The sequence below is a fragment of the Canis lupus genome, chromosome 34 (assembly GCF_011100685.1).
Source record: "Canis lupus familiaris isolate Mischka breed German Shepherd chromosome 34, alternate assembly UU_Cfam_GSD_1.0, whole genome shotgun sequence".
In the NCBI taxonomy this organism is placed as follows: Eukaryota; Metazoa; Chordata; class Mammalia; order Carnivora; family Canidae; genus Canis; species Canis lupus.
In genome coordinates this window covers 20656376-20668335 of record NC_049255.1, presented here as the reverse complement: position 1 = coordinate 20668335, position 11960 = coordinate 20656376, and the positions used below count along the sequence as shown (strand labels likewise).

At 40.8% G+C, this 11960-nt stretch overlaps 1 long non-coding RNA gene across 1 annotated transcript; it reads left to right on the top strand.

Annotated features, from left to right (window-relative positions):
* The first annotated feature begins 6154 nt into the window (after positions 1 to 6154).
* LOC119867443 lies at positions 6155 to 10600 on the top strand. The gene is made up of 2 exons (XR_005383551.1): positions 6155 to 8675; positions 9166 to 10600. It is a non-coding gene; the product is annotated as an uncharacterized LOC119867443 (long non-coding RNA).
* Positions 10601 to 11960: the final 1360 nt, after the last annotated feature.

Genomic DNA, 11960 nt, shown 5'->3' with positions numbered 1-11960 from the left:
CACCACCACATACACACACACACACACACACACACACACACACGCACAGAGAGCTTCCTGCACTTCTTGCTTCCAGCTGTTTCTCGTTTAGTTTCCTCCTCCGGAAATACTTTTCCTGGGCACATTTCCACAGATGCAGATGTTACCTGTCTTGCCAGTTCCTTCTCAAGCAGTCTTCTCCCTGTTGCTCATTCCCTGCAAACCTTCTCCATTGGTATGAAAATCTTTGCTCTGTCTTCTAGAAAATGTACATATTTGATTGTCCCATTGAATTGCAAATTTTTTTAGGTGTGTTTGATCTCTTCCTCTCAAACATAAAACCTTTTGCAGTAGGCTTCCTGTGTTGTTCATCTCTCTTCCCCAGCAGCCAGTTAGGACTTGTGACCAAACGCTCTCCAGTGAGCAAATTAGTGAATCCTTCCTCTTGGCTAGAAAAGCAACGTAATTGAGGCCTTCTCTCTGGAAGATGACTCATGTTGTCTTAGACCATGACTCTAGACAGGGGCTGGGAGGGATGAGGGAGAAGGAAATGGTTAATTCTCATGTATTACAACGTGCCCTGGCATGCACAGATCTAGGCCTTCCCATATTTAGCATATAGAAATCATGTAAGGATAGGGTTTTACTATAGCAGTAAATATAGAATTAAAGCAATGGTTATTTTACCACTTCATGTCACATAGATTCTTGAACACCCAAGTTTACCTTTTCCAGGAAAAACTAGGCACAAGTGATGGTTTTAATATTTGATGTACTTGCTCTATAATTGAACTTAATTCTCTTCCTAGGATAATACATTGTATCAATGCACAATGCAAACATGACCTCTGGCCAGGTCAGATTAGCATCAGCCTTTTTATTTTTAGCATCAGCCTTTTGTAAAGAGATGAAAACCTGATGTGGTAAACAGTAGTGGTAGACTTTTCATAAATGCAGCATTAAAGCTAATGAAGCCATTTACAAAAGGTTTATTTACTCTCTGTTCTTCACACTTCATTGTACAACAGGGAAAAAATGATCTCAAATATATCATCAGATTTCCTAAATGGGTATCTCTCCCTATTTTGAATATCAGGTCTTTTCTTGGGGGAGAATAGTGTCACAGAGTCTACTGGCTGAGAGGAATCCAGCAAATACGGACGCACAGTGACTTGTATCTGCCCCTGGGTTTCTGCACAATTTTACCTGGTTTTCAAACCTAGCCTTCAGCCAGTGGTTGTAGGATAATCAACGTTTACATTTTGCCAGATCCAGGAGCACATTATCTGAATGTATTTGGCCTATCCCAACTCAGCCTCTTGCACAAATCTGCTGGCTTTTAACCTCAAGTAAGCCCAGAATATACAAGAGTTGGGACCATGCATGGAAGCCAGTGAGGTCAGAGGTCAGTCAATTCAGTCTGACTGGGAGCCAGTCTGTGGTGGCTGAAATGCTGACGGATGGTGCTTTAGTGCTCCGTGGGTCCATTATCAATGAGAAGTTTTAGAGACTCCAAAAGACAAAGGGAGATGGTTTACAAACCTTTTTATTCTAACAAGTGTGTACTCTGCACCTACTAATTGTATTAAGTCTAGGAATTCAGTGTTGAGAAAAACGGACACAGCACCTATCCTACGTGCCAACACAAAGAAATATGTCATACCAATTCCAAGGGAAAGGGCCAGTGAGGTAGCTTGGCTGAGACTTCTCAGTGGATGGTTGGGACCTGATATTTCAGCTGACAGCCTCCCAATGGAACAAGAAACAGTGGGCCTGGAGATACACCCCAGGGCTTGTTGGGGGAACACAAACATGGAGCACACATTTTTGTCTTCACAGCAACAGCAAGGAGGTAATGGGTATTGTCCAAAGGTTCAATCTCTGCAGTCATGGTCTTAATGGCCTCACTGGTGCCTAGAATGCTGTGTGGGGTTACGTGACTGCTGAGGAAGGTGTGCTAGTTCTTTATCATCCGGGCACCTGAGGATAGGCCTTAGGATGTGCTTTGCCTCATTCATAGTTATAATACACAGCCTCACTCACTTCTGGAAAATCACAGCAGGTGTCAGGGCTGGAGAGAGCATCTCTGACCAACAATATGGATTTGATTAGTTTTATATTTTCAGGGGCACCTGGGTGGCTCCGTAGTTGAGCGTCTGCCTTTGGCTCGGGTTGTGATCCTGGGGTCATGGGATCAAGTACCACATCAGGGAGCCTGCTTCTCCATCTGGCTATGTCTCTGCCTCTCCCTCTGTGTCTCTCATGAGTAAATAAAATCTTTTTTTTAAAAATTGTATTTTCAAGCACAGTTTTTGGTGAATGAAGAGGTCCACAGTATATATTTTGACAGCTTGGTTAAGGTATAATTTATATATCATAAAATTGACTTATTTTAAGCATGCACATGATTTTTTTTTTAATTTTTATTTATTTATGATAGTCACAGAGAGAGAGGCAGAGACATAGGCAGAGGGAGAAGCAGGCTCCATGCACTGGGAGCCCCACGTGGGATTCGATCCTGGGTCTCCAGGATCGCGCCCTGGGCCAAAGGCAGGCGCCAAACCACTGCACCACCCAGGGATCCCTAAAATGTTTTTTTTATAAGACAAAAAACAACAACACATTTTGGAAAGTTGCGATCCTTCTTTTGACAATTGAATCTTCTCAGGAATCCATGCCAGATGGTTTGTGTTGGGATATTATTTTGAAATATTTAATGAGATTCTTACCCATATTTCTAACCTTTGGCCCTTCACTCACCCAATTAGATTAAGACATTCTTTGTTAGTGCTTTCCCAGGGGAAGGGTGGGATAGACTTGAAATTGAATGACACTAGGTTTCTCCTACTTTGCACATAAATTTAATTTTAATTGGAGGTTCTCAGTTATAAACAATCCTCACAGTTTAATGTCTTGCTTTTGAGTTGTGGATTAAAGTTGTATCCTGTATAAGTTATTCAGCCTTTATCTGAGAGCCTTTGAGCTCAGTAAGGGTTCAAATTGCACATGCCCCAGTCTGCTCTTCTCCACACCTCCTGTTTCCATCTGTGATACAGCAGCCTCCCCAGTCACAAGGCAGGGTTGTTGTTGACTTCTGTCTCTCCCCAACTCCTCTCTCCTATTAGCTGTGAAGTCTGGTCAATTCTTCCCTAAAAAGTTCTCTCCCATTATCCCCTTCTTTGAAATTAGGTTCTCATTAAAGTGCTGCCCTATCACTTATAAGTTTAATATTCACAAATTCAACATGAAAAGCAGAGAGAGGAGAGAGATTAGGAGTCAAATGCCCCCCAGTGATGTTCTTCACCAGGGCTTTTGTGAGCAGGGGATGTGAGATGCAAACCTGTCCCACATTGGGTTTCCCAATCTCTGCCTGCTTTCTGTAGAGTGGTCTCTCACCTTCCTAGTTCTGTTGTTTAAAAATACCCATTTTAGAAATACAAATCAAAGCCACAATGAGATACCGCCTCACACCAGTGAGAATGGGGAAAATTAACAAGGCAGAAAACAACAAATGTTGGAGAGGATGTGGAGAAAGGGGAACCCTCTTGCACTGTTGGTGGGAATGTGAACTGGTGCAGCCACTCTGGAAAACTGTGTGGAGGTTCCTCAAAGAGTTAAAAATAGACCTGCCCTACGACCCAGCAATTGCACTGCTGGGGATTTACCCCAAAGATGCAGATGCAATGAAACGCCGGGACACCTGCACCCCGATGTTTCTAGCGGCAATGTCCACAATAGCCAAACTGCGGAAGGAGCCTCGGTGTCCATCGAAAGATGAATGGATAAAGAAGATGTGGCCTATGTATACAATGGAATATTCCTCAGCCATTAGAAACGACAAACACCCACCATTTGCTTCGACGTGGATGGAACTGGAGGGTATTATGCTGAGTGAAGTAAGTCAATCGGAGAAGGACAAACATTATATGGTCTCATTCATTTGGGGAATATGAAAAATAGTGAAAGGGAATAAAGGGGAAAGGAGAAAAATGAGTGGGAAATATCAGAAAGGGAGACAGAACATGAGAGACTCCTAACTCTGGGAAACGAACTAGGGTTGGTAGAAAGGGAGGTGGGCGGGGGGGTGAGGGTGACTGAGTGACGGTGGGGCCACTTGATGGAATGAGCACTGGGTGTTATTCTATATGTTGGCAACTTGAGCACCAATAAAAATTAAATTTATTTTAAAAAATTTAAAAAGACAGTTAACTATAAAAAAATAAATAAATAAAAATAAAAATACCCATTTTGTATGCAGCATGCCCCCCCAGTTAAAAGCCAGGTGCTTCTCCTGGTGCTCAAAAGAGAAACAGCAATTAGTCCCAAAGCTGGAGGAAAAATAGGCTGTGTTGGGCTCCAACATGGAACCTTCTTAAGTATTTTAAAGGATAATTTCAAGCAAAAATTTCCAATTTCCACTGTGTGCTTTTGTTTCACTCATTAACACTAACATTAGATGGGGCTGCACTGAATGGTCACCAGAAAAATTCAAATCATTTTGAATACATAACATTAGGATGATTCTACGAAACCAACCAACCAACCAACCAACCTTGTGGTGTACCTAGAGGCTCAAATACCAGCAGGGCACTGAAAAGCTCTGGCTAAAGATCTAGCTACATTTCATTAGACTACGTTATTATTTGCTTTCTCTTTTTCTACAACACATGGCCTAATAGACAGCCAGGCAAAGAATCAGAACCCTGCAAGATACTCTGAACAGAAATACAAACAGCACAAATGCTTTTAGTGGCATTCACAAATGTCGAGTAGGTCCCTTATGCTACAGATGAAGCACTCAACCACATAACTGAGCACAGTGGAAGATGTTCAGACTACCCGTCAAAAGGCTTGGGTTCTAGTTCCAACTCTGCTAATAAAGATATGACCCTGAGAACTTGTTTTTTCCCCAGGGCCTTTGTCTGACATTCATTCAGTCAGTCATCTACTGGAAAGGGATCTACTGTCCATCATCCTCTGTGTCTGTATGACATGGATCTAATAAAATTACGAATATAAAAGCAACCCGTAACACTATTGATACTGGAGTTCATAATCCCCAGCATTGCTTTCCCATCTCCACACAACCTTTTTAACACTACTGTCAAAGTCAGCCATCAGTGTTTTCTCATGGTGGATCTACTAAACCACAAACTGACCCAAATGTAATATATACTGAGCCTTGATTTCCCCCAAATAGAGCATGGATGAAAAGACTCTTCAGCATCAAATCTTAAATATAGGATCACTGACCTTATATCTAAATGCTCTAAATGCTTTTCTTTATGGAAAAAAGAAGTGGTTTACTGCATTGGGATGATAGATGGATCTCCAATTAAATTCTTTTAAGCAATATGGCTTTGACATTGTATTCCCACCTCTGATTACAAGTAAAGGATTATGCTTGATCACTGTGGCAGAGGTAAGAAGAAGAAACAGATTTGATTTTGTTGCCTTCTATTTTATAATGACTAATTATTACAGTTTAAAAATGATCTAAATTGCAATGTCTCCCATTGCATGTGCCCCACTTAATCAAAAGGCAAGTAGCATTCACTGGGGTAAAGAATAAAGAGAGTCAAAAATCCTGGGCACTTTATCTGTCCCTGTTGCTAATTTACTGCTTGCTGTTTGATTAGGAGATGATAATCTTTCATATGAGTCTGTCCTAGAATGTAGGTATAATGCCAGAAGCTCTCCCTGACCCAACACTTTCTATCTTAAATCAAACTCTACAAAACAACTCTTAATGATCTGACAAAGGGATGTGCTAGTTAAATAGGGTGATTGTATGTCCCACTTGCTCTGGACAATCCCAACTTATGCCTATTGTCTCAGAATAGTTACTAATAACACTACTCTCAGAATGGTCCCATTTGGACTATCTATTTTTTTATTTATGTATTTATTTATTTATTATTGCTTACCCTATACCACAAGATTTCTCTAAGCAAATATTTCTTAAGTATCTATTAAAATGAAAGTTCCTGAACATGGCATTAACTCGCACCAGTCATCTATTTTACTCTAAAAGAACAGAGTCTAATATGCTATAAATACTTTACACAAAGAAGAAAGTTATTGTAAGGGAGACAGAACATAAAGACTCCTAACTCTGGGAAATGAACTAGGGGTGGTGGAAGGGGAGGAGGGCGGGGGGTGGGGGTGAGTGGGTGACGGGCACTGAGGGGGACACTTGACGGGATGAGCACTGGGTGTTGTTCTGTATGTTGGTAAATTGAACACCAATAAAAAATTAATTTATTAAAAAAAAAGAAAGTCATTGTATTTTAAAGTGCTGTGCATGTTCAGGGTTACTTCTAATTATTATATTTTTTCACAAATATTTTCAAGTACCTATTACAAGGCAGGCACTTGACTCAATATTGGGAAAACAACAGGAAATAAGACATAGCCAAGGGGTTTGCTAGAGGCTAGTCAGGGTTATAAATACACACACACGCACACACACACACACAATTACTATAGAGTGATTTGTGTTAAGAATGAGTCAGCCCATAGGAGGAGCACATAGGTCTTTGGGAGATGAGGGCAGAGAAGATCTGTTGAAGGAAACAATAGATAAGATGGAACCCAAGAGAGGAGTAGGTATTAGGTGAAGAAATGTAGAGCAAAGAGGAATGCTCTAGGCAAAGCATATAGCACAAGGAAAAACTGAGAATTGTAGGATCGGGGAATTAAAAACTGTTCATTATGGCTTGAGCATAGAATGTGGGAAGTATAAGAAAAGATGGGTTATGGGGGAGGAAGCAATGGAGCTAGCAAAATTTGGACCAAAGTGTGGAAGGAGCATAATTCAGAGAAAAGAACAGGGTAAAGCACTAGGGTGTGGCAGGGCAGCAGGCAATCTACCCTGGACATTGATTTTCTCCAAATTTCATGGAGAATTCTTGAGCAAGTGTGGGCTGCCCATTGTGGTGCTCAGAATGGTTGTTCTAAGCAGTGGGACTGGGAGTGTGTGAGTTTGGTTCCTGTCTCTGGTCCCTCTTAAATCTGTGTCCTCACCTTTGGATCAACCTGCATGCAGGCACAAGTATGGAGCCTTTAGAGATCACAGAATCCTATCTGATTTAATAGATGAGAAAACTGAGCCTCTGGGCAAAGCATGTACCCAACAGAGTACTGGGTAACTATCCCTTTCCCCATTAGACCTCTATTTTTACTTTTTCAGAGATAGAAATCCCAGCCCAAACTGACAGACCTGCACAGAATGAAAGCCTAACGACACCAGGAATTGGGCCAAAAGGGAGTATGACATCTAGCTCTTTCTGGAAATGAGTTTGACCAGGATCCGGATGGATAGAGTAGAATCAATAATCTACCATGTAAGAACATAAGATAATCACTCATTTGAGGAACAGTAAACAAAAAATAAGACCACTGTGGGGGTCTCTATAAAAGATATTTATTGTATTACACGGGGATCTTAGTTATAAGAAGTGAATTGGATTCTGAGAATATAAACAGAAAATAAATTTATCAAATGGATGTTGAGAGACTTTCAGGGCCCGTTTTCAGACTATTGAACAGATTCAGAGACTATGCAACCAGGAGTGAAGCCATTTAATGGTCCTGTGGTAACATTCCTAATACCACAGCTGATGATGCACATTATTGCTTATACCACTGACATCCCCAACACTGGTGCTATCCTTAGAACTGCCATCATGCTGCCTCTGGAAATTGGAATTAGCCAGTTCTGTTCTGCCTTTTTGAGCCACTCATATTAGTCAATGCAAATACATCTAACAGGTGGAGCCTACTCTGTGTCCTCTAATTCTAACTGAGACTAAGACATTGAGTTTCTGGGATTTTCAGTTTCTATACAGAAGACAAGCTTTGCTTCATAAAATGGGAGATTCTCCAAGCATAGGAAGGGAGAAGGAGGAGATTCAGATGCTGAGATAAAAAACAATGACAAATGTTCGTTACAGTACAGAACAAGGGAAAAGAGAACATTAGCCTGGGCATACAAAGAGAGAACAATGTTCTGGAAATGATTTGCTGGAAGAACCAGAAGAAATGATAAAGAAGTTTTGGCAGTCTCTAAAACCTTAAAGGCCATGCCTTTTTGAAAGAACAGAGGTAATAAAGAGTCTAACTTGAAAAGACAAAAGAACAACAGAAATGGAAATAGATAAAATGGGAAAATATTTTAGGAAACTTAAAAAGTATAACAGCAAAATTAACATCCTCACAGAGGGCAGAACCAGAGCAGAAATGGCCTGGAAAAAGTCTGGTCTATTATACAGAGGATACACCTGAATCTTTTTTAGATTATAGAGAAAAGCCTAAAGAGATCAAAATAAAAAGAGAAAATGATCTGTGGAAGACAAGAGTCAGAGATCCAACCTGAGAATTATTGAAGGTCCTTGGGGGAAAAGCAGGTCTTAGGTCAGAAACAATATTGATCAGAAACAGTGATTAAGAGCATACCTAGAGGAGTCTTTCCTGAACTGCAGAGAGTTTACCTGAGTACGGCAACAAAAAGTTCCACTGCATTCAAGGCAAAGTCAAAGACAAGAGATTCACACTGAGACACATCAGGGTGAAATGTCTGAAGCATACAAGTAAAGCACAACGAATCCCTTAAACATCGAGGTGGCAAAAATAGTTTACCTAGGAAGAAATCAAGATCACACATTGACCTTAGGGCATCTGCGTGGCTCAGTCAGGTAAGCATCCCACTCTTGATTTCAGCTCAGGTCATGATCTAAGGGTTGTGAGCTCAAACCTCACATCAGACTCCACACTGGGTATGGAGCCTGCTTAAGATTCTTTCTCCCTCTCCTTCTGCTCCCCACCCCTACCAATCCGTGCATGCTCTGTCTGTCTCTCTTTCTCTTTCTCTCTCTCTCTCTCTCTCTCTCTAAAAAAAAAAAAATTGACCTCTGCTGTCTGGGCCACAATAAAAATCTCAAAAGTAAATAAAACAATATTTATATGGATTTGTGGGAGAAAGGTTTTGACCAAGTAAATTTGTTTTACTTGCATGAAAGCAACAAAGAGACATCTTAAGTATGGAAAAGAAAATACTCTTAAGACCGTGCTTCTCAAAGTGTGGTCTGTAGACTGGTAGCATCGACATTACCTGGGAGCTCATTAGAAACCTAGAATCCCCAGCCCACCACAGACCTACTGAATCATAATCTGTATTTTAACCAGATCCCAGGTAATTCCTAGGCACATTACCATGTGAGAAACACTCTACAGATGAAAAACAGAACCAAAGAGAGGAATTCAAGAATGGATGGTTTAAATCGTTGGCAAACTGCTCTTTGAGACATCAACAGAACCCCCACCTTGCTGGGAGGTCCGTGAGGAGAGGGGCAGTATCACCTGAGCCTGAACAAGCAGGATGACGTCTCTGCAACAAGAGGGAGGACTGGTGCCCCCTCACAGCAGCACTGGGAACCAAGTTGTCCTTTTATCCTTTTCACGTGGCTTCTTATCTCTCGTGAGGCTAATACTATATATAACTGAACATTAAGAAATGTCTCTTGAAAATAAATAAATAAATAAATAAATAAATAAATAAATAAATAAATAAATAAGAAATGTCTCTTGAAGGATGGATCGCTCACATAAGGTTTAACATAATTGAAAAACCCAATAAAGTATGATTAGAACAAAGCTTAAAAAAATGCTTGTGGGAAAAAATGGAAGGAAATAGAGCAAATTATGAAATAATAAAAATTCTTATTTCTCTTAAAATGTCTATATTTTCAAGTTTTCTTGAATGAGCTAATTATTATAGATGATAAAAATAAACAAAAATATTTTCTAGCATTATGGGAATACCAAAGCAAGAGAGCAAATTGTATCTTTTCTCTAAGCCTTCCTTTCCAGCATAATCTCTCACCGTTCCCGTCCTGCACTTCGTGTTCTGACAAACCTACTTCATACTTTTCCATCTCAGCGTCTTTGCTTACTGGGAAATCCACTTCTCCCAGCCTAACAAAAATGTCTATGGGCACAAATCCTTTAGTCCTTCAACCGCCTTTCCATGGAGACCTCATTGATAGTTAGAACCAGTGACATTCTAACTCTTCTTCAACTCCCTGTATGTCTCTGCAGGTCTTTAACACTTTATATCTCATATTGTCATATTATGGGTGTTGTTACTACTAATAGTGTGATAATGGTAATGGTAGTAGTGATATTCTAATACCTTTGCTGTACTGTGAATTCCTCAAGCCCTTTTGGACTTTTGAAAACACCTTGAGTATAGTGTTAAAAACAAAGACAATAGGCCCCAATGGAGTCACTCACACTAAGCCCCGTGTCACCAAACCAAGACTTAATACTTAATTACAGTTTTTAGTCTTTCAGAAATGGAATCCTAAACTAGCCAGTCAGGAGTCACCTGGTCAGCAACAGTGAGGTAATCTGCCTGATGGACCCCTCTCATCCCCTAAAAGAGAGTGACCTTGCTACAATCAATCCACTTACTGCCGGTAAAACTTCGTGTGCCTGCTCCCTTCTGCCTATAAAAGTTTTTCATTTTGTACAGCTCCTCAGAACTCCTTTTTATCTGCCATATGGGATGCTGCTTGATTCATGAATCATTGAATAAAGTCAATAAGATCCTTAAGATTTACTCAGTTGAACTTGTTTTTAGCAGTTCTGGAAGCAGTGGCAGGATCTGAAGGAAACTCCTGACAGCTCTGGGCATGATAAGTAACACAGGCTGATACCCATGAATATTTTGAGTGCTCCATCTTTCTAGCCATTTCTGAGGGCCATAGGTAAGTTCCTTTCAGTTCTGAGCTCCATTCTCTGTGTTGGGGTCCTGATCTAATCAGCTCTCTAGTCCAGAGTGGGGCAGTTTGAGCTAGCAGATGGCTCCTCCGAGAACCCAAGCCCCAGCCCTTGCTTCAGTCTGCAGCTTCCCATGATTGGCATCCCCATCCGCAGTCCCCATCTGTGGGGGTCTGCTGGTTCAGTCCTTTCCCCAGTCTCCAGTTCCACATTGCGGATTGCTGGTGGTGTATGCGAAGCCTTCTTGAGGCCTGGTTGCTCTTGGTTTCTATCAGTGAGCACATGAGATAAAGGCTGCTGCTAATGGGAATCTCAGAAGCCAAAGCCACAAAATTAGTGGGTGTGGGTCAAGCACTTAAAAGCTTGTAGGGTCTTCACCACCTAACTCTAAGACTCCTCTGTTAGGATAAGGTGGTCACAGAATGGGTTAGATTGACACTACGTCACTTGCCAACCTCAAGAAAACTTCCATGCAACAAGGTACACTGTAAACACCACATGATTCCAAACCCAGCAGCATATCCCTGCTAGGTATTAATTTGGCTTCCAGAGACTCAAGGGAACCTTAAGTGCTGAAGAGTTGGGTGCACCACCTTCCAACTCACCTGCTTATTTTATGTCTAAGATGTAAATATCTTATACCTATAGATATCTACAAAAATGGAAAACCCTTACTGAAAGTAACCCAAAATTACAATGGCCATTATGGAGAATGTTCCAATTAGAAAAGCTCATCCATTTAAAACATGCACTTGAAAGCAGAGGTTCCCAAATAAAACAGAATGGGATACATATTTTAATTGGTATGCAGAAGCTCCCAAAGCTTCAAGATTCCAAAATAACTTCATTGAAAGATTCACTGCAAAAGGCTAATGAAAAACTAAAGACACAAGAGGTACCTAAAACAAAACAAAACAAAACAAAAAAAACAGTAACACTGACATCACCTCTGCTCCCCTCTAACCTCCTTTACCTGAGTACTCACATTCCACTGGTGCTCTATCTAAATTGCCCTTCCACTCAGAAGAGACTACTGAACAGTTTCATCTTAAAATAAGAGCAATGCAGCTGCAGGTATCTTTCACTCCTAGGTCCAGTTAAAAATAGAGCTATCCTACAACCCAGCAATTCCACTACTGGGTATTTACCCCAAAGATACAAATGTAGTGATCCAAAGAGGCACCTGCACACCAATGTTC